This window comes from Salvelinus namaycush, chromosome 28, assembly GCF_016432855.1.
Source record: "Salvelinus namaycush isolate Seneca chromosome 28, SaNama_1.0, whole genome shotgun sequence".
In the NCBI taxonomy this organism is placed as follows: domain Eukaryota; kingdom Metazoa; phylum Chordata; class Actinopteri; order Salmoniformes; family Salmonidae; genus Salvelinus; species Salvelinus namaycush.
In genome coordinates this window covers 17,054,248-17,077,665 of record NC_052334.1, presented here as the reverse complement: position 1 = coordinate 17,077,665, position 23,418 = coordinate 17,054,248, and the positions used below count along the sequence as shown (strand labels likewise).

The 23,418-nt window shown below is 43.6% G+C and overlaps 1 pseudogene; it reads right to left on the bottom strand.

Moving 5' to 3' along the window:
• Nucleotides 1–4,460: 4,460 nt before the first annotated feature.
• LOC120023236 overlaps nucleotides 4,461–23,418 on the bottom strand; it is a 125,273-nt pseudogene continuing 106,315 nt past the window's right edge.

Here is a 23,418-nt window from a genome sequence, read left to right as displayed (position 1 = left end):
CTTTCTCCTGTCAGCCCTTCTCTTTTTATAACCCTCCCTAGTTAATTTATTTTCCTCCTCTGTTGTTGTTTTCTGGAGGTGTTTCCCCCTCTTCTCCCTCACTCCTTTTAATATGTTTGAGTTTTGAACTCCTGGAATGCCTTCATCAATGTTTGTTGTTCTTTTTAAGAACTTAGAAAAAAGGTGCACACACACAGACACACACACAGACACACACACAGACACGCACACAGACACGCACACAGACACACACACAGACACACACACAGACACACACACAGACACACACAGACACACACACAGACACACACACAGACACACACACAGACACGCACACAGACACACACACAGACACGCACCAGCAACAAGGCAGGGAGACCCGGAACTCATCCAATATTCATGAATGGCGATGAAGCTTCTCTTCTTGAGATGAAAAAGTAGAAGAGAAAAGATAAGGGGAAATTAAAGGAGAGGGAAGACAAGAAACTCACCCTGCAGTCATCATCTAACACTATCCTCATTCTGGACTGACTGACTTTTCCAGACAGCTCTCATCTTTCTAGTAGAGAACAGATTACAGAAAGGCTGCCACTATATCCCCCTCGTCTTCTTATTCCAACAACACAGCCCAACACTGAAGCCCTGGAAATGTCTTACATCACTAGATGTTACTGTATCAATTGAAACTAGTGGTGTAGTGCACTCTGATGTATTTCAAATGGCAAGGCATTCTGATACATACCTGTGTCTCTGACACATACCTAATCACATTACAGTGTATTTATTCCAATCACTTTTTATTGACATCATTATACAGTTTGTCCAGTTGTTTCATACAGGGTTGTGTAGTATAGGCCCAGACAGACGGGCTCTGTCTCAATGCTGCCGTTGGTTGGACCATATTAAACCAGAGGCCTGTGGCATACTGGCCATTCACAAAGGGACATGCCATGCAGGCTCCTATTGCAGTTGCTAGGTAGATCCTGCATTTAGAGAGGTTCTACAGCAGACTAAAACCATGTATATATTACCCTATATCTGAACTGAAACAGTCACATCCTCTCCACTGTTATTTCAAGTACAACCTACTCAAAGAAAATGTATATTGCATCTCAGTAACGTCATTCACTGTAAAATATCATTTAAACATCTAAAATAATAAACATCTCATAAATATCAGTCAGAAATAATAAAAACAATAATAATAATTTGCACTTGTAATCAAAGATAATGTGAAAAACAAAAAAACGATATTAATCTTCTTTGACTTGGACAGAAAGAAAACAGAAATAGACAAAACATTAAGTGTTTCAGAATCACCTTTTTGGCATTCGCGTTATTGAGTTTGTGACCTAACTAACTGATCTAAGGTTACAGTGACTGAAATAATAACTACATCTGATGACGTTTAGCAAGGAGGAGCTCATTTCAAACATACAGCAGCATCACCTGTTTTTACACTGTTGCATTTTGGGATGCAGAGTAAAAGAAAGAGAGCACAACCTCACGACAAGCGTGTGAGTAACTCCTCCCACACTCAGAGTGTGGGATATCATGTAAACTATAGTTTCACCATAAAATATACATCTTTCAAGTGATAGTGCCATTCTTTAACCGGTTTTCATCATGAGCAAATAACCACTAGCCTTCAAAGCACACAAATGTACAAACTCACATACAAACAAGCACATATACAGTTGAAGTCGGAATTTTACATACACTTAGGTTGGAGTCATTAAAACTCGTTTTTCCACCACTCCACAAATTTCTTGTTAACCAACAATAGTTTTGGCAAGTCAGTTAGGATATCTACTTTGTGCATGACACAATACATTTTTACAACAATTGTTTATAGATTATTTCACTTATAATTCACTGTATCACAATTCCGGTGGGTCAGAAGTTTTCATAACACTAAGTTGACTGTGCCTTTAAACAGTTTGGAAGATTCCTGAAAATGATGGCATGGCTTTAGAAGCTTCTGATAGGCTAATTGACATCATTTGAGTCAATTGGAGGTGTACCTGTGGATGTATTTCAAGGCCGACCTTCAAACTCAGTGCCTCTTTGCTTGACATCATGGGAAAATCAAAAGAAATCAGCCAAGACCTCAGGAAAAAAAAATTGTAGACCTCCACAAGTCTGGTTCATCCTTGGGAGCAATTTCCAAACGCCTGAATGTACCACATTCATCTGTACAAACAATAGTACGCAAGTATAAACACCATGGGACCACATAGCCATCATACCGCACAGGAAGGAGACGCGTTCTGTCTCCTAGAGAAGAACGTACTTTGGTGCGAAAACTGCAAATCAATCCCAGAACAACAGCAAAGGACCTTGTGAAGATGCTGGAGGAAACAGGTACAAAAGTATCTATATCCACAGTAAAACGAGTTCTATATCGGCATATCCTGAAAGGCCGCTCAGAAAAGAAGAAGCCACTGCTCCAAAACCGTCATAAAAAAGCCAGACTACGGTTTGCAACTGCACATGGGGACAAAGATCGTACTTTTTGGAGAAATGTCCTCTGGTTTGATTAAACAAAAATAGAACTGTTTGGCCATAATGATTATCGTTATGTTTGGAGGAAAAAGGGGGAGGCTGCAAGCTGAAGAACACCATCCCAACCGTGAAGCACGGCGGTGGCAGCATCATGTTGTGGGGGTGCTTTGCTGCAGGAGGGACTGGTGCACTTCACAAAATAGATGGCATCATGAAAATTATGTGGATATATTGAAGCAACATCTCAAGACATCAGTCAGGAAGTTAAAGCTTGGTCGCAAATGGGTCTTCCAAATGGACAATGACCCCAAGCATACTTCCAAAGTTGTGGCAAAATGGCTTAAAGACAAGGTATTGGAGTGGCCATCACAAAGTCCTGACCTCAATCCCATAGAAAATTTGTGGGCAGAACTGAAAAAGCGTGTGCGAGCAAGGAGGCCTACAAACCAGCTCTGTCAGGAGGAATGGGCCAAAATTCACCCAACTTATTGTGGGAAGCTTGTGGAAGGCTACCCTAAATGTTTGACCCAAGTTAAACATTTAAAGGCAATGCTACCAAATACTAATTGAGTGTATGTAAACTTCTGACCCACTCGGAATGTGATGAAAGAAATAAAAGCTGAAATAAATCATTCTCTCTACTATTATTCTGACATTTCACATTCTTAAAATAAGGTGGTGATCCTAACTGACCTAAGATAGGGAATGTTTACTAGGATTAAATGTCAGGAATTGTGAAAAACCGAGTTTAAATGTATTTGGCTAAGGTGTATGTAAACGTCTGACTTCAACTGTATACACAAATGTGCACGGACACATTGGAGTTGAAAGCTAGGACAGGGTGGGGGGTCTGGTGATGGCAAGCACCACGGTGGCCAGCCATTGTCCACTGCTCAGCACAACATTGTCTGTCATCTGCAATGCAAACTTCTGCAACTCTGTCTGTCTGAAAAACACCTCTGCTCTGTCCCTCTCCTCTCCCATCAATCAACAGTCAGAGAAAAGAGAGAGACCAGTGAGTTACCCACCTGTACGGCCAACTCTCTCTCTCTACCCTGACGTCCTTTCAATTCTGTTCTCGCAACACAATACACGGTGGACAAAGTCGCCAGTAACTGCCTGGCAGTGGCTAGAAATGTTTGGGTTACTACAGCTGACTTCATTGTTAGGATCATGGGAAAAATAGTACTGCAGCCTTGAGCGTAGATCTGATTTCCACCATGTAGATATGATAAAGACAGGAGTGCAGGAGTCACAGTCAGGAACATCAAGGGATTGTGGGATACGATACGGTGGTCACAGCAGAGACTAGGGGGCGGGGACAGCACAGTGGTGTTGGCATGGCTACAACAGTTATTGTACATTATTGGACCAGATAGAGAGCTCTGTTCTGTCAGTTGGGTGTGTGTCCATTGGTCAGTCCCTCCGTCTCTCCAGCTCATCTAGCTAGGCATATGACTGGGTTCAAGAGGAGAGGGGTGGTTGTCTGATCATATGGGGTGAAAGAGCTGAGTGCAAGGCATCATAGGGTTGTGGTGGTGCTGGTTCTGACAGCAGAGAGGCCTGAAGCAGGAGGTGGTAGGTAGGTGGAAGGTTGTTGGCACCCTAACCCTGGGGGGGTAGAGCAGCTTGGTCAGTCGGTGTGGGTGAGGAGTGTATATATATTTATATTTGTGTGTGGCTGATGGATATATGTACAGTATGTGTGTGTTCTTAAGTCCACACCAGCATACTACTCAGAAAGACGCAATGTATTGGGCATGCATTCTAAGTGGTATGCTAGAAGGGACACTGGAATGTATCGTGTGTCTGTTTGTGGGGCATATATCCCAGGTAGGTCAGTGTCTGGCTAGTGTATATACAGTGTGTATATGTGTGTTTATACGTATATGTGTAGGTGTGTGCATGCGTGCACATGTATGTGTGTGTGCGTATGTGTCCGTCTCCCTCCCAGGTCAGAGTTGTCGTGGTATGATGGTGAAGGGCAGAATGGGGCTGGAGGCCTCTAGCTCCAGGGTGGTGAGAAAACACTCTGTAGCCGCGCTGTAGCTGCTGCAGCCCTCGGGCTCCCCCAGGCTGTTCCACACGTTGTGGGCCGTGGAGTTCACCTGCACCGCGTCCCGAAGGATCTTCTCTGCCAGGCTGTAACGCTGCAGCTGGTGCAGGATCAGACCCTAGCATAGAGAGAGAGAGAGCGGGGAAAAGAGAGAGAGAGAGAGAGTGGGGAAGAGAGAGAGATGGAGAGAGAGATCAAGTGAGAGCAAAGTCAGAGGAAGATATTTTGAATCGTAGACAGAGAGACAGTAGGAGATGACAGAGGGAGAGGGTGAGGGAGGGGCCGAGAGAGCTTATGTCAATCCTTCGAGAAAGCAAACAGTATGAATCAGACTGTAGGAAGAGGGACAGGCATACATATACATACGTACATACATACATACATACATACAGTACATACATACATACAGTACATACATACATACAGTACATACATACATACAGTACATACAGTACATACATACAGTACATACATACAGTAAATACATACAGTACATACATAGAGTACATACAGTACATACATATATACATACATATATACATACATATATATACATACATACAGTACATACATATATACATACACATATACATACATACATACAGTACATACATACAGTACATACATATATACATATATAAAGTACATACAGTACATACATATATACATACAGTACATACATACAGTACATACATATATACAGTACATACATACATACAGTATATACATACATATATACATACATACATATACACATACATAAATACAGTACATACACTACCGTTCAAAAGTTTGGGGTCACTTAGAAATGTCCTTGTTTTTGAAAGCAAAGCACATTTTATGTCCATTAAAATAACATCAAATTGATCAGAAATACAGTGTAGACATTGCTAATGTTGTAAATGACTATTGTAGCTGGAAACTGATGATTTTTTATGTAATATCTACATAGGCGTACAGAGGCCCATAATCAGCAACCATCAATCCTGTGTTCAAATGGCACATTGTGTTAACTAATCCAAGTTTATAATTTTAAAAGGCTGGTTGATCATTAGAAAACCCTTTTGCAATTATGTTAACACAGCTGAAAACTGTTGTTCTGATTAAAGAAGCAATACAACTGGCCTTCTTTAGACTAGTTGAGTATCTGGAGCATCAGCATTTGTGGGTTCGATTACAGGCTCAAAATGGCCAGAAACAAAGGACTTTCTTCTGAAACACCTCAGTCTATTCTTGTTATGAGAAATGTAGGCTATTCCATGTGAGAAATTGCCAAGAAACTGAAGATCTCGTACAAAACTGTGTCCTACTCCCTTCACAGAACAGGCTCTAACCAGAATAGAAAGAGGAGTGGTAGGCCCCGGTGCACAACTGAGCAAGAGGACAAGTACATTAAAGTGTCTAGTTTGAGGAACAGATGCCTCACAAGTCTTCAACTGGCAGCTTCATTAAATAGTACCCGCAAAACACCAGTCTCAACATCAACAGTGACGAGGCGACTCCGGGATGCTGGCCTTCTAGGCAGAGTTCCTCTGTCCAGTGTCTGTGTTCTTTTGCCCATCTTAATCTTTTCTTTTTATTGTCCAGTCTGAGATATGGGTTTTTCTTTGCAACTCTGCCTAGAAGGCCAGCATCCCGGAGTCACCTCTTCGCTGTTGACGCTGAGACTGGTGTTTTGTGGGTACTATTTAATGCAGCTGCCAGTTGAGGACTTGTGAGGCATCTGTTTCTCAAACACATTTGTGCACCACATTTTAGAGAAATAAGCTTTCTGTGTGTATGAAACATTTCTGGGATCTTTTATTTCAGTTCATGAAACATGGGAACAACACTTTACATGTTGTGTTTATATTTTTGCTCAGTGTATTTGCACATTGCTAAAACACTTTGCATAGCTGATAATATAACACTTGAAATGTCTTTATCTTTTTGAAACCTTTTTGAGTAAAATATTTACAGTTCAATTCATATAGTTTTTTATTGATGTTGTTTAGTGTCTTCTCACTTTTGTTTATTATTTCATTTGCGATGTGAACACGTTTCCCATGCCAATAAACCTTTGAATTGAATTGAGAGAGACCGAGACAAACAGAGACGGAGACAAACAGAGGGAGAGAGAGAGAAAGACAAACAGAGAGAGAAAGACAAACAGAGAGAGAGAGAGAGAGCGAGCGAGAAAGAGAAAAAAAGACAGATACAGAGACAAACAGAGAGAGAGAGAGAGAGAGAGAGAGAGAGCCCAGTCAGCACAGTTAGGGGCCAGGGAGAGCCCTCTTCTGTCTGGGGTAAGGGTCCCACCCTGTGCTTATGCACCTCTCCACAGTGCTCTGAACGATTGGCAGAAAAACAGACAGAGGGGTGTGTGTGCTCCCCTTGCTCCCCCGTCCGCAGAGCTGACATGCTGTTGATGAGATGTGACAAGCTTGCTTATTACTGAGACCAATGAGACAGACATCAGAATAAAATCAAAAATCAAAAGCTCAGATACAGCAGAAATGACACAAAGTGATGTGTGGCTGTGGCCCCAGCCGCAGCATGCTACTGTGAGCTGCTACGATGCTTAAATACCCAAAAGTGTGTGTGTAAAGAAAACCAGGACTGACCTTTCACTGCAGCCAGAGACAGACACAGACAGACCGGCAGGGTTACTTTGAGGTGCATAAAGGTTAGACCTACACTCTGATTCATACTGTTGGTTTTCTCTAAGGTTTGAGAAAGGGTTTCAACAATGTATTTACAGTAGAGGAGCAATATAGGCAAACTGCTCCACGGGAGCAAAACACTTTTTACACTGCTTAGACATGCAGCCAGTGTGCATACTCATACAAGTATCAGCTTTCACTCAATGATTACTTGATCCTGTACGCATTATTTGACTAGCTGGTGAATATTGCAGGTAGTCTGTCTGATACCTAACTCTGGCTGACACCCCTGGGACACGCCACAAGAAGAGATGGAGAAAGATATATGGAGAGAGAAGGAAAGACAGACTATAGAAGGATGAGTCACACTACTAGGAGAGAGAGAGAGGATAAATACAGAAGTAGGAGCAGGAGAAGTCTGGGTCCTGCCCTTGGTGCATTATCAACAACTCCATTCAAGGGGACCAGGAGAGATAAGTGAGAGAGGGAGAGGGAGACCATAAAGAAAGCAGTAGAAGTCCTTGCCCCATTACCTGCTGCATTAACACCATTAAGAGGTTGCTGACTGCTACTGCTGCTGCCAGTGTGTTGTGTCGTCGGTACCTTCTCAGTAAAGCTAGGTGATATGGACAAACAATCATATTGTGATAAATTGCCTGAATTGATGGATAGCGATAAATAGAACTTTAAGTTTATATCAATCAATCAAATGTATTTATAAAGGCCTTTTTACATCAGCCGATGTCACAAAGTGTTATACAGAAACCCAGCCTAAAACCCCAAACAGCAAGCAATGCAGATGTAGAAGCACGGTGGCTAGGAAAAACTCCCTAGAAATACCAGAACCTAGGAAGAAACCTAGAGAGGAACCAGGCTCTGACGGGTGGCCAGTCCTCTTCTGGCTGTGCCGGAACATTATAAGCTTCTAACATTAACGTGCAACACATCATTTAAAAATTATCCTTTAAACTACTAAAACTAATTTGATGTTTGTAGCCATCAATTATCCTACTAACAATCAATCAAATGTATTTATAAAGCCCTTCTTACACCAGCTGATGTCACAAAGTGCTGTACAGAAACCCAGCCTAAAACCCCAAACAGCAAGCAATGCAGGTGTAGAAGCACGGTCACCCATATTAGCAAACTTATTTCATTTCAAACTTCACAATTCTCTAGTATAGGCTACTTATCGTAATGAACGATATCAGCAAAATGCCTGCGATAAGTGATCGGTGTGGATCATTTTCGGTTTATCGTCCCATCTAGTACAACGGCATCAAAGAACTGACACCACTACAACGGCATCAAACCACTAGTCTGGTCCCAAAAACCTAAAACATTTGACTGCGCTGCTGGAGCCAACAGCTCAACTGATACCACTGCAACCATATCTGTCAAGTGGTGGTTGGTTCCATGCCTAGCCTGCATGCCTACCTACCACATAAACCCAGCTAGCTAGCGACCATCAATGGGGCCACAGGTACTACAGCAGCGGTACCCAAGCTTTTCCATTCCGGGAATCACCAAATCACTGTCTAAAGAAATGTTCCCAAAACACAAAAACTGTCCAGTTGTGCGAATGATTCTACAATGTTTTTAGGGAGCAAAAAACTGATTTCATTTTTATCTGTTTTTATGAGAGATGTGGCCACTTTCGTTTGTTTCCCACTGCTTCAATTGAAGGGAGTTGCGATACTCTGTTGTGGTAAAACCACACGTGGTTGTTATGAGAATGACAACATACTGTATAATGCTGGCTAATGCTGGCTTCAACTTGGCTTTCCATACAAATCATTTCATTACAAAAGGAACCTGTTTTTTGGTCACTTTCTCATTATAAAAATAGCAATGGTGAGATTGCGTTATTATGTGTGCCTGCTTTGGCCACATAGGCTACAGAAAAATCGCCATGCATGCATCTAATTTATTTAGTCAGGCAAGTCCACGTTTTTTGACCCTGGTCCTCGAGTACCCCCAAAAGTACACATTTTCATTGTAACCCTGGACAAGCACATCGGATACAACTTGACAACAAATCCTCAAGCCCTCAATGAGTTAAATGAGGTGTGTTTGTCCAGGGCTACAACGACAATGTGTACTGTTGGGGGTACTGGAGGACCAGGGTTTGTGTGCTGTTGGGGGTACTGGAGGACCAGGGTTTGTGTGCTGTTGGGGGTACTGGAGGACCAGGGTTGGTGTACTGTTGGGGGTACTGGAGGACCAGGGTTTGTGTACTGTTGGGGGTACTGGAGGACCAGGGTTTGTGTACTGTTGGGGGTACTGGAGGACCAGGGTTGGTGTACTGTTGGGGGTACTGGAGGACCAGGGTTTGTGTGCTGTTGGGGGTACTGGAGGACCAGGGTTGGTGTACTGTTGGGGGTACTGGAGGACCAGGGTTTGTGTACTGTTGGGGGTACTGGAGGACCAGGGTTGGTGTACTGTTGGGGGTACTGGAGGACCAGGGTTGATGTACTGTTGGGGGTACTGGAGGACCAGGGTTTGTGTACTGTTGGGGGTACTGGAGGACCAGGGTTTGTGTACTGTTGGGGGTACTGGAGGACCAGGGTTGGTGTACTGTTGGGGGTACTGGAGGACCAAGGTTGGTGTACTGTTGGGGGTACTGGAGGACCAGGGTTTGGAAACACTGTTCTAGAAATTAATAATAATTTGAATATCAATACATTGACAATGCCACAAAAAGCATTATTATTTATTTTTATTGTGGGGGGGTCTATATTAGGCCCTACAGTATATGTACAATTATATAAATTATACAACATTGAGGTCCTTGAAAATTACAATTAAGTGCTTGAAAAAGTCCCTGAAAGTCCTTGAATTTGACTTGCCAATGTTGCCAATGCCGATTAAACAATGTATAGTCCTAGTCCTACTGTATGTTGTTGTGGAGGGCCAATTTGCATATACAGTTGTCAGAAGTTTACATACACTTAGACTGGAGTCATTAAAACTCATTTTTCCACCACTCCACAAATTTCTTGCTAACAAACTATAGTTTTGGCAAATCGGTTAGGACATCTACTTTGTGAATGAGTCATTTTTACAACAATTGTTTACAGACAGATTATTTCACTTATAATTCACTGTATCACAATTCCAGTGGGTCAGAAGTTTACATACACTAAGTTGACTGTGCCTTTAAACAGCTTGGAAAATTCCAGAAAATTATGTCATGGCCTTAGAAGCTTCTGATAGGCTAATTGACATCATTTGAGTCAATTGGAGGTGTACCTGTGGATGTATTTCAAGGCCTACCTTCAAACTCAGTGCCTCTTTGCTTGAAATCATTGGAAAATCTAAAGAAATCAGCCAAGACCTCAGAAAAAAGATTGTAGACCTCCACAAGTCTGATCCATCCTTGGGAGCAATTTCCAAATGCCTGAAGGTACCACGTTCATGGTATAAACACCATGAGACCACACAGCCGTCATACCGCTCAGGAAGGAGGCGCGTTCTGTCTCCTAGAGATGAACATACTTTGGTGTGAAAAGTGCAAATCAATCCTAGAACAACAGCAAAGGACTTTGTGAAAATGTTGGAGTAGCTGCTGCTACTCTCTGTTTATCATATATGCATAGTCACTTTAACTATACATTCATGTACATACTACCTCAATTGGGCCGACCAACCAGTGCTCCCGCACATTGACTAACCGTGCTTTCTGCATTGTGTCCCCGCCACCCACCACCCGCCAACCCCTCTTTACGCTACTGCTACTCTTTGTTCATCATATATGCATAGTCACTTTAACCATATCTACATGTACATACTACTTCAATCAGCCTGACTAACCGGTGTCTGTATGTAGCCTTGCTACTTTTATGGCCTCGCTACTGTATATAGCCTGTCTGTCACGTTCCTGACCTGTTTTCTGTTAATTTTGTATGTGTTTAGTTGGTCAGGGCGTGAGTTGGGGTGGGCATTCTATGTTTTGTGTTTCTATGTTTAGGTTAGTGGTAATTAGCCTTATATGGTTCTCAATCAGGGACAGGTGTTTGACGTTTCCTCTGATTGAGAACCATATAAAGGTAGGCTGTTCACACTGTTTGTAGGTGGGTGATTGTCTCCTGTGTCCGTATATGTTACCACACGGGACTGTATCGTTTGTTTGTAGTCTGTACCTGTTCGTGCGTTCTTCGTTATATGTAAGTTCACATGTTTTAGGTCAGTCTACGTTCGTTTGTTATTTTGTAGTTTGTTGAAGTGTTATTTCGGTTTTCGTCTTTACTTTAATAAACGTCATTATGTCAAACTATCATGCTGCGCTTTGGTCCAATCCCTACTCCTCCTCTTCTTCGTCTGAAGAGGAGGAGGACAACCGTTACACTGTCTTTTTACTGTTGTTTTATTTCTTTACTTACCTATTGTTCACCTAACACCTTTTTTGCACTATTGGTTAGAGCCTGTAAGTAAGCATTTCACTGTAAGGTCTACACCTGTTGTATTCGGAGGACGTGACAAATAAACTTCGATTTGATTTGAAAAGTATCTATATCCACAGTAAAACGAGTCCTATATCAACATAACCTGAAAGGCCGCTCAGCAAGGAAGAAGCCACTGCTCCAAAACCTCTATAAAAAAGCCAAGACTACGGTTTGCAACTGCACATGGGGACAAAGATCGTACTTTTTGGAGAAATGTCCTCTGGTCTGATGAAACAAAAATAGAACTGTTTGGCCATAATGACCATCGTTATGTTTGGAGGAAAAAGGGGGACGCTTGCAAGCTGAAGAACACCATCCCAACCGTGAAGCACGGGGTGGCAGCATCATGTTGTGGGGGTGCTTTGCTGCAGGAGGGACTGGTGCACTTCACAAAATAGATGGCATCATGAGGCAGGAAAAGTATGTGGATATATTGAAGCAACATCTCAATACATCAGTCAGGAAGTTAAAGCTTGGTCGCAAATGGGTCTTCCAAATGGACAATGACCCCAAGCATACTTCCAAAGTTGTGGCAAAATGGCTTAAGGACAACAAAGTCAAGGTATTGGAGTGGCCATCACAAAGCCCTGACCTCAAACCCATAGAACATTTGTGGGCAGAACTGAAAAAGCGTGTTCGAGCAAGGAGGCCTACAAACCTGACTCAGTTACACCAGCTCTGTCAGGAGGAAATGGCCAAAATTCACCCAACTTATTGTGGGAAGCTTGTGGAAGGCTACCCAAAACGTTTGACCCAAGTTAAAGGCAATGCTACCAAATACTAATTGAGTGTATGTAAACTTCTGACCCACTCGGAATGTGATGAAAGAAATAAAAACGGAAATAAATAATTCTCTCTACTATTATTCTGACATTACACATTCTTAAAATAAAGTGGTGATTCTAACTGACCTAAGACAGGACATTTTTACTAGGAATATATGTCAGGAATTGTGAAAAACTGAGTTTAAATGTATTTGGCTAAGGTGTATGTAAACTTCCAACTTCAACTATATTCCTCTAAGTAGACATGTGGAACTGCATAAAAATCCTTTTTATTTTTGTTTCAAACCATTTTGAAATTTTGATCCCAATGTTACACATTGGCCCCCTTATTTATAGAAAGACCCATTACTGGTACATAGTGTTATTAAATTACCTGAAAACCCAAATTATAACTTTTGGGGAATGTCTGTGGTGGTTGTTACAGATTTTAGTGAATGTTAGGATAACATTGCAAGGATATTCCATTTTTTTTAAATGTGAAGAAAAAAAAAAGATTATGTTATCAAAAACATTTGAATGTTTTTAGGACGTTATCATCCTAATGTTAAATAAAACCCTGACTAGAATGAATGTGAATCGTAGCTAATGTTCTGGGAATGTTCCCGGTTTGCTGGGTTAACACACAGGCTGACACAACAAATGAGAGGAGAGGTAAGAAGACAAGGCTCAGGCTAGCAGAATGTGGTGGGTTCTTCTGGGTTTCTTCCGTCTAGAAGTCACAGCTGTATCAGCAGAATTCTCTCTTTCTCCTATCTACTCTCCATCTCACTGTCCATCCACCCCTCTCTCTCCCCCCCTCTGTCCATTCATCCCTCTCTCTCCCCTCTCTCTCTACATCCCATCCCTCTGTCCATCCATCCCTCTCTCTCTCCATCCCTCTGTCCATTCATCCCTCTCTCCCTCTATCCCTCTGTCCATCCATCCCTCTTTCTCCCCTCCCTCTCTCTCAGACAGTCAGAGTGGTGGAGTGGTGCATGCATGGCCCTCCACTAACTGGCCTATCAGGGCAGAGGGATGGAGGGATGGATGGATGGAAGGGTGGAGAAAGAGGAGAGTGAGAGATGGAAGTCTATAATTGTGCTGTACAGTGTGCCAGACCCATTACCACTTCGCTTTATCAGCTCTGACAAATAGGCTGACTGACAAACGACTCTCTGCATCCCAGACCCGAAGCCAATGCGACGCATGCCAGAACAATCACACCACCCAACAGCCATCAAACACTACAGATACCGCCATCCATCCCACCACGCACCTATCACAAACTAGTACAGTCACCATCCCACCAATCACAAACTAGTACAGTCCCCATCCCACCACGCACCTATCACAAACTGGTACAGTCACCATCCCACCACGCACCAGTCACAAACTAGTACAGTCACCATCCCACCAGTCACAAACTAGTACAGTCACCATCCCACCAGTCACAAACTAGTACAGTCACCATCCCACCACGCACCAGTCACAACATAATCTAGTATAGGCAGGGACTATTCCACGATTCAGCTCAGTAGAGGCACACACACTTCTTACCATTCTCTGCTGCTGGAGGACTACTCCTCTTCCTGTCTCAGGCTATGGGAGGATGGGAGGGAGCAGTGAGGGAGGAGCAACACCTCATCCTGGAGCAGCAAGGACACAGACACACACATACACACACGTATGTAGACGACGTGCACACTGCACACACATTGAGTGAACAGACACATACATCAACCAACCTTACTGTAGCGTCTATAGTCCCAAGGGGTTAAAGGACCTCTAACCTTTTCACTTTTCCTCCAACCCGTGTGTGTCAGTTTGTGTGTGTATGTGTTGGAGTAAGAGTTAAAAAACGATAGGAAATTCCCCTGCTTGTAGTGCTGATACAGCAGAATGTGATGGGTTCTTCTGGGTTTCTTCCATTAGTCAGTTTACCATGCTGTATTCACCACCAACCAATCACAAGCTCCCACTTACAATTTCCATAATTTAGTTTCTAATTTGGCTTAATGCAGCCTTGTCATCCCCAAAGTGTCTCCTTTGTAATAAAAACTACAAAGCAGCAGTAGCAGCCAGCAAACTCTTAATGGTGTTAATGCAGCAGGTAATGGGGGCAAGGACTTCTACTGCTTTCTTTATGGTCTCCCTCTCTCACTTCTCTTTCCAGGTCCATGGAGGTTTACACTGTTACAATAAGCTTCCCCTCTTTGTCTGCACCACTTCACTATATGACTGAGACTCCCTCTATGGGAGCTATGGGACTGGGAGGCAGTGATCTATTCAAGTTGAGTCCAAAGGCCATAGAATTCGAGTCCAAGTTCAAGTCTGAGTCCTTTATACTGTAGCCCCAAGTCCAATCTCGGTAGTGCAAAAAGCTGCAGTTCAGCAATCTTTGAAGTTATATTACGTTAAGGTAAAAAGCTAAGTAAGGCTAAACCGCTAATACAGTAGCTATCCAAAATTTGCTGTTGTAGCTAACATGTTGAATTATGCAAAGGAAGAAGACTTTCTGAGTCCATGTTCAAGTGACTGCTGGTCGAGTTGGAGTCGAGTCATGAGTCAGGACTCACCAAGTCTATGAATGGTCTTTACGTGGGTTGGGCTGATGGAGAGAGAGAGAGATAGAAGAGAAGACGAGAGGAGAACAGAACAGAAGAGGAGAGAGACTCACCAGTCTCTGCATGGTCTTGACGTGGGTGGGGCTGATGGATAGGGCCTCCTCATACCAGCGTTTGGCCTCGTCCACATTACCCCGCAGCTCAGCCACCTGGCCCCGCGTGAACAGCACATTGTGGGACATGGGGAACAGGTTGGCAGCCTCCTGTATAAATGCCGTAGCCTCCGCAGGCTTTCCCATGCCAATGTACACATCCGCTAGAAAGAGAGCAGAGTAGAGAGAGAGTAAAGAGAGAGTAGAGGTAGAGAGAGAGTAGAGCGGTAGAGAGAGAGTAGAGAGGTAGAGAGAGAGTAGAGAGAGTAGATGTAGAGAGAGAGTAGAGAGGTAGAGAGAGAGTAGAGAGGATAGAGAAAGAGTAGAGAGGTAAAGAGTAGAGGTAGAGAGAGAGTAGAGAGAGTAGAGAGGCTAGAGAGAGAGTAGAGAGGCTAGAGAGAGAGTAGAGAGGCTAGAGAGAGAGTAGAGAGGCTAGAGAGAGAGTAGAGAGGTAGAACGAGTAAAGGTAGAGAGTAGAGAGAGTAGAGGTAGAGAGGGTAGAGGGAGAGTAGAGAGGTAGAGAGAGTAGAGAGAGTAGAGGTAGAGAGAGAGTAGAGAGGTAGAGTAGAGAGAGAGTAGAGAGAGTAGAGGTAGAGAGAGAGTAGAGGTAGAGAGAGTAGAGAGAGTAGAGGTAGAGAGAGAGTAGAGAGGTAGAGAGAGTAGAGAGAGTAGAGGTAGAGAGTAGAGAGAGTAGAGAGAGTAAAGAGGTAGAGAGAGAGTAGAGAGAGGACAGTAAAGTGACACAGACATAAACAATAAACTTGGATACACTGACTGACTGACAGTAGACATACGGGCACAGAGACCGCTTCACACAATCAGATAGACACAGAAGCACACGCGCACACACTTCCTGTGGTAATGGGAGATGCAGCAGACCAGAGGGCTGATTGCTGTCTTCTTACTTAATGATTTCATTTGATGTGCAGGCAGAGAGGAAATGAGAGCATCTAGCAGGTTGCAGCCAGACTGATAAACACACACACACCTTATTGCTCTGTCCCTACCTTTCTTAAATAAAGTCCATAGATAATATACAGAGATTTGAGTGACTGTCTTAGTTTTCCAAAGCAATAAAAACTATCCAAAGATCATATCATTTGTTTCATCATCATCTTCCCTTTGGGGGAAATAGCTAATGATATGAGAAAACATTAACTTAAAGTCATACAATGTGTGTGTGCACAAGTTTAATTGTGTGAAACTCTCTGTGTCTCCGTGTGTGTGTGTGTGTCTCCCTGTGTGTGTCTCACTGTGTGTGTGTCTCCCTGTGTGTGTGTGTCTCCCTGTCTGTGTGTGTCTCCCTGTGTGTGTGTGTCTCCCTGGGTGTGTGTGTGTCTCCCTGTGTGTGTGTCTCTCCCCTGGTTGTGTGTGTGTCTCCCTGGTTGTGTGTGTGTCTCTCCCCTGGTTGTGTGTGTGTCTCCCTGGTTGTGTGTGTGTCTCCCCCTGGGTGTGTCTCCCCCTGGGTGTGTGTGTGTCTCCCTGTGTGTGTGTGTCTCCAGGCAGGCTGTGCTCTGAGCAGACAGCTGTGCTGTCCTCATTTGTTGGTCCTAGAGAAAGAAAGGATGTTATATCTAGGACATCTCCCCATTCTCTGGCATTTTGTCCTTTTCATGGGAGCGCCAAAGCTCTGCACGGCCTCCAGTAGTAGTGTGTGTGTGTGTGTGTGTATATGTGCGTGTGTGTAAGAGATTGTTTGGGGTTGGTTCACTCAGCCTCAGTAGCACTAGGCAGGCAGGCAGGCAGCAGCAGCTGGTTGAGGGAGGGGACCATGCTCTGCTCTAGCCTCTGATAGCAGGAGTGGATTTTTCTCCCTCTCTCCCTGCATCCCACTGCTTCTCCCTCTCTCTTCTTCCCTCTACCTGTGAGTATCTGTGCAGGTGTTGACATTAAGATAACATAAAATATGTAAACAAATCAAATGAACAGCACTGATTGTATGTCCGTTCTCTCCTTCATAAAGAAACAAGGTGCTGCTGGTCTAACATCCTGTATGTCCGTTCTCTCCTTCATAAAGAAACAAGGTGCTGCTGGTCTAACATCCTGTATGTCTGTTCTCTCCTTCATAAAGAAACAAGGTGCTGCTGGCCTAACATCCTGTATGTCCGTTCTCTCCTTCATAAAGAAACAAGGTGCTGCTGGCCTAACATCCTGTATGTCTGTTCTCTCCTTCATAAAGAAACAAGGTGCTGCTGGCCTAACATCCTGTATGTCCGTTCTCTCCTTCATAAAGAAACAAGGTGCTGCTGGCCTAACATCCTGTATGTCCGTTCTCTCCTTCATAAAGAAACAAGGTGCTGCTGGTCTAACATCCTGTATGTCTGTTCTCTCCTTCATAAAGAAACAAGGTGCTGCTGGCCTAACATCCTGTATGTCCGTTCTCTCCTTCATAAAGAAATAAGGTGCTGCTGGTCTAACATCCTGTATGTCCGTTCTCTCCTTCATAAAGAAACAAGGTGCTGCTGGTCTAACATCCTGTATGTCTGTTCTCTCCTTCATAAAGAAACAAGGTGCTGCTGGCCTAACATCCTGTATGTCCGTTCTCTCCTTCATAAAGAAACAAGGTGCTGCTGGCCTAACATCCTGTATGTATGTTCTCTCCTTCATAAAGAAATAAGGTGCTGCTGGCCTAACATCCTGTATGTATGTTCTCTCCTTCATAAAGAAACAAGGTGCTGCTGGCCTAACATCCTGTATGTATGTTCTCTCCTTCATAAAGAAACAAGGTGCTGCTGGCCTAACATCCTGTATGTATGTTCTCTCCTTCATAAAGAAATAAGGTGCTGCTGGCCTAACATCCTGTATGTCCGTTCTCTCCTTCATAAAGAAACAAGGTGCTGCTGGTCTAACATCCTGTATGTCCGTTCTCTCCTTCATAAAGAAACAAGGTGCTGCTGGCCTAACATCCTGTATGTATGTTCTCTCCTTCATAAAGAAACAAGGTGCTGCTGGTCTAACATCCTGTATGTCTGTTCTCTCCTTCATAAAGAAACAAGGTGCTGCTGGCCTAACATCCTGTATGTATGTTCTCTCCTTCATAAAGAAACAAGGTGCTGCTGGTCTAACATCCTGTATGTCTGTTCTCTCCTTCATAAAGAAATAAGGTGCTGCTGGTCTAACATCCTGTATGTCTGTTCTCTCCTTCATAAAGAAACAAGGTGCTGCTGGCCTAACATCCTGTATGTCTGTTCTCTCCTTCATAAAGAAATAAGGTGCTGCTGGCCTAACATCCTGTATGTCTGTTCTCTCCTTCATAAAGAAATAAGGTGCTGCTGGCCTAACATCCTGTATGTCTGTTCTGCTGCTGGTCTAACATCCTGTATGTCTGTTCTCTCCTTCATAAAGAAATAAGGTGCTGCTGGTCTAACATCCTGTATGTCTGTTCTCTCCTTCATAAAGAAACAAGGTGCTGCTGGCCTAACATCCTGTATGTATGTTCTCTCCTTCATAAAGAAACAAGGTGCTGCTGGCCTAACATCCTGTATGTCCGTTCTCTCCTTCATAAAGAAATAAGGTGCTGCTGGCCTAACATCCTGTATGTCTGTTCTCTCCTTCATAAAGAAATAAGGTGCTGCTGGCCTAACATCCTGTATGTCTGTTCTCTCCTTCATAAAGAAATAAGGTGCTGCTGGCCTAACATCCTGTATGTCCGTTCTCTCCTTCATAAAGAAATAAGGTGCTGCTGGCCTAACATCCTGTATGTCTGTTCTCTCCTTCATAAAGAAACAAGGTGCTGCTGGCCTAACATCCTGTATGTCTGTTCTCTCCTTCATAAAGAAATAAGGTGCTGCTGGCCTAACATCCTGTATGTCTGTTCTCTCCTTCATAAAGAAATAAGGTGCTGCTGGCCTAACATCCTGTATGTCCGTTCTCTCCTTCATAAAGAAATAAGGTGCTGCTGGCCTAACATCCTGTATGTACGCATCTTTGTTCACTTGAGATTGAAATGTAAAAATGTCAGCATATTTACTTTGTCAGGTTTAAGTAGTGATCTGCGAGGGGAGACAATGTGCCCGCTGGCACTGAACACTCTCTGATGGCACGCTGGTTGCTGGGATGCACAAAAGCTTCCTGGCAACCCTGGTAAGGTGAGGCAGCTCTGATGCATGGCCCCTCCACCACACCAGTGGATCCTCTTCTGCTGGAATGGGTGGCAGAGACAGGTAGACCTTGATCTCTTCTTTCTCTGTCTTCTGGGGAGGTCGGAATCTGACCCTCTTCACCTCTCTGCTGCCTTGTTGAGGTAATATTTCTCAGCAACCCAGCCAGGCCTTTCCCCTCCGATGCCACTGTGGGGGTGTTGGTGGTGGAGGTGCTGCTGGTGCTTTGTGGTTCTTCCCTGACTTGTGCAGCTGCCAGCTTCAAGGCCTCCTGGACACAGCTGTCAGTGTCAACTTTTGCAGCCTCAGGCTCATCTAAAAAGCTCCTTTTGAAGCGGGGGTCAATGAAACAAGCCATGTGGATGACTCTCTTTCCTTCTCTGTGTATCTGTTGTTAAGGTCTTCTCTCATTACCCTTTTCATCTCCTTGGTCAGGGATGGCTCCGTATCCTTTTCCACCAGAACATCATGGGTGATGTGGTCTAGGACAGGCTTGATGGCTGACGGTGTCACTCGTGTCTCTGAGGCATGTGCATCTGTAAACTTGCTCAGAGGTTCAGGAAGCTGGCACAGTTGCTCCATGACATCTGATGCTCCTTGGGCATCAGATGCCATGTGCTGAGGAACATGTTCATTGGCTGAGGAAACGCTCAAGCATCTTGTGTGTAGATCCCCATCGGGTCACCACATCATGGATCAGACCCTTCTGTGGCATGTTGAGGGCAGCTTGCTTTTCTCTCAATCTCTTCCAGCTCCGTGAGAAGCCTTGGACCAGATGACGACAGGCCTTGACTGCTGTGTCAACTCTCTGAATTTTCAGAGCCTTTGAGATGGCCAGGTTCAAATGATGGCCAAAGCACCCAAGCCACAGATCTGGGAACTCTTCAAAAGCCTTGATCATGTTGGTTGCGTTGTCTGTGGTTATGCAGACCAGGTCTTTCTTGTTGATCCCCCACTCTTCCAGCATATTCTCAAAAAACTCTCTGATGTTGTGAGCCGAGTGATCTTCTGGGAAGAACTGTGTTTCCAGGCAGTTTGATTCCATTTGCCAGTCTGGTGTGAGGTAATGGATAGTGAAGCTGATTGGGGTTGACCACCCCCTGCTTTCACTGGTCCAGAGGTCAGTAGTTGCAGCAAACCACGTGTCTTGAGCCAAACTTTATCCAACATCAGCTTTATCCTGGTTGTACAGGTTTGGGATTTCAGTCTTGGAAAATATAGTTTGTGATGGCACTTTGTAGTAGGCACGGCAACCTTCATCAGCCTCAGAAAGCCAGGCCTCTCAACAATATGAAATGGCATCATGTCCTTTGCAATGTAATATGAAAGGGCTGCAGTGAGGTGTTGAGCATGTTTTGATGTGGGTGCATAAGCAGCCTGCCTTTTAAATGCTTGAGTGTCTGTGTCACAACTGTAGATGAGGAGGGTCCAGTAGCGTCACTGGGTTTGCCTGCTGCACGCCCACTCTGTAAACAAGAAAATAGCAAATGTATTATTATTATTATTGGTGTTGTTACATTATAATAATAATTATTATTATTCACTCACTGACACACACACAGTCTATCTTCTGCATTGCATTTGAGTATATGCAATGACCCCATGCACAATTTACATAAATACAAAATGAGTCTTAAGAAGACAGTGATAGTAATTGCAATGAGCCCAACAATTGACATACATACTTGAGTCTTGTATAGGAGTCTATAGTGTTTCTCCTGTTGGAACACTTTTACAACCAAGTTGACGACTGCCAGATTTTAAATGAACAAAATGTGTTGGTTGGGTGACTAAACTACATAGCGTGTTATCGTGTGCAATGGGAGAATAGAGTCTGCAGACACACGACCCATACAGCAGCAGAACAACGTGTAGTGTTTTTACAGGATTGACAAAATATTAGCAAGTTAGATAAACCATGACATTTTCCCCCATTCCAAAGCCCCCACATCATGCATTGAGCTAAACGTTAGCTTACCTTGCATTCGCAATAAAGTAGTGGGTGGTGGTCACAAAGATGACTCAAGAGATTTGAAGTGTTGCCCCTTTCCTCGATTCTTCAGATTTGGTCCTCCTAGAAGGCTGAAAAATCTCACGAGCACTGTCACTGCCTTCCGCCATGTTTTCACACAAAACAAAACCCACGTTGCACCTGCGTCAGACTGCTAACTTTTGTTGATGCTGGACAGTATTTACTGTGAGTTTTTCAAACTGTGGTAATCAAACACGGTTTTAATGATAATTCAAATTTAAATGGAAATACTAACCGTCTGGAATTTTACCGTATTTATCGTGAAACCGATAACCCTTTCATCCCTAGTAGATTCCTTCCCACCTATCGCCCTGCCTGGATTATGATAATGGTCCACAGTCAGATCACCTCCCAGCAACATATTTTGATTCCATTAAGCTGCTGTCTGCTAGTAGTCCACCACCCTCCTCCCACCACAACCCCACCTCCCCTGAATTCATGGTTTACCACTCCCGCACACCCTGCCAATCACTAACAACACACACACACGGACACACACAAACACTCCCTACTCCAGGATATCATTTTTTTAAATCTTTATTTAACTAGGCAAGTCAGTTCAGAACAAATTCGGAACAATGACGGCCTACCCCGGACAATGCTGGGCCAATTGTGCGCCGCTCTATGGAACTCCCAATCACGGCCGGATGTGATGCAGCCTGGATTTGAACCAGGTACTGCAGTGACGCCTCTTGCACTTTGGATAATATATTTAAAAAAATTGTATACATCATTAAAGACAGTAGGATAGGAGTATTATACAATAAGAGCTGGTTAATACAGCGACATTATACTAACAAACTCCCCTGTCTGTCCAGACTGGGTGTTATTTACCCAGGTGTAGTGTACTACCATAGCTGTGTGTTAGTGGTGTAGTGTATTACTATAGCTGTGTGTTATAGTGGTGTAGTGTACCACCATAGCTGTGTGTTAGTGGTGTAGTGTACTACCATAGCTGTGTGTTATAGTGGTGTAGTGTACTACCATAGCTGTGTGTTAGTGGTGTAGTGTACTACCATAGCTGTGTGTTATAGTGGTGTAGTGTACTACCATAGCTGTGTGTTAGTGGTGTAGTGTACTACCATAGCTGTGTGTTATAGTGGTGTAGTGTACTACCATAGCTGTGTGTTATAGTGGTGTAGTGTACCACCATAGCTGTGTGTTATAGTGGTGTAGTGTACTACCATAGCTGTGTTATAGTGTTGTAGTGTACTACCATAGCTGTGTGTTATAGTGGTGTAGTGTACTACCCTAGCTGTGTGTTATAGTGGTGTAGTGTACTACCATAGCTGTGTGTTAGTGGTGTAGTGTACTACAATAGCTGTGTGTTATAGTGGTGTAGTGTACCACCATAGCTGTGTGTTAGTGGTGTAGTGTATTACTATAGCTGTGTGTTATAGTGGTGTAGTGTACTACCATAGCTGTGTTATAGTGGTGTAGTGTACTACCATAGCTGTGTGTTATAGTGGTGTAGTGTACTGCCATAGCTGTGTTATAGTGGTGTAGTGTACTACCATAGCTGTGTGTTATAGTGGTGTAGTGTACTACCATAGCTGTGTTATAGTGGTGTAGTGTACTACCATAGCTGTGTGTTATAGTGGTGTAGTGTACTGCCATAGCTGTGTTATAGTGGTGTAGTGTACTACCATAGCTGTGTGTTATAGTGGTGTAGTGTACTGCCATAGCTGTGTTATAGTGGTGTAGTGTACTACCATAGCTGTGTGTTATAGTGGTGTAGTGTACTACCATAGTTGTGTTATAGTGGTGTAGTGTACTACCATAGCTGTGTGTTATAGTGGTGTAGTGTACTACCATAGCTGTGTTATAGTGGTGTAGTGTACTACCATAGCTGTGTGTTATAGTGGTGTAGTGTACTGCCATAGCTGTGTTATAGTGGTGTAGTGTACTACCATAGCTGTGTGTTATAGTGGTGTAGTGTACCACCATAGTTGTGTTATAGTGGTGTAGTGTACTACCATAGCTGTGTGTTATAGTGGTGTAGTGTACTACCATAGCTGTGTTATAGTGGTGTAGTGTACTACCATAGCTGTGTGTTATAGTGGTGTAGTGTACTACCATAGCTGTGTGTTATAGTGGTGTAGTGTACTTCCATAGCTGTGTGTTATAGTGTTGTAGTGTACTACCATAGCTGTGTGTT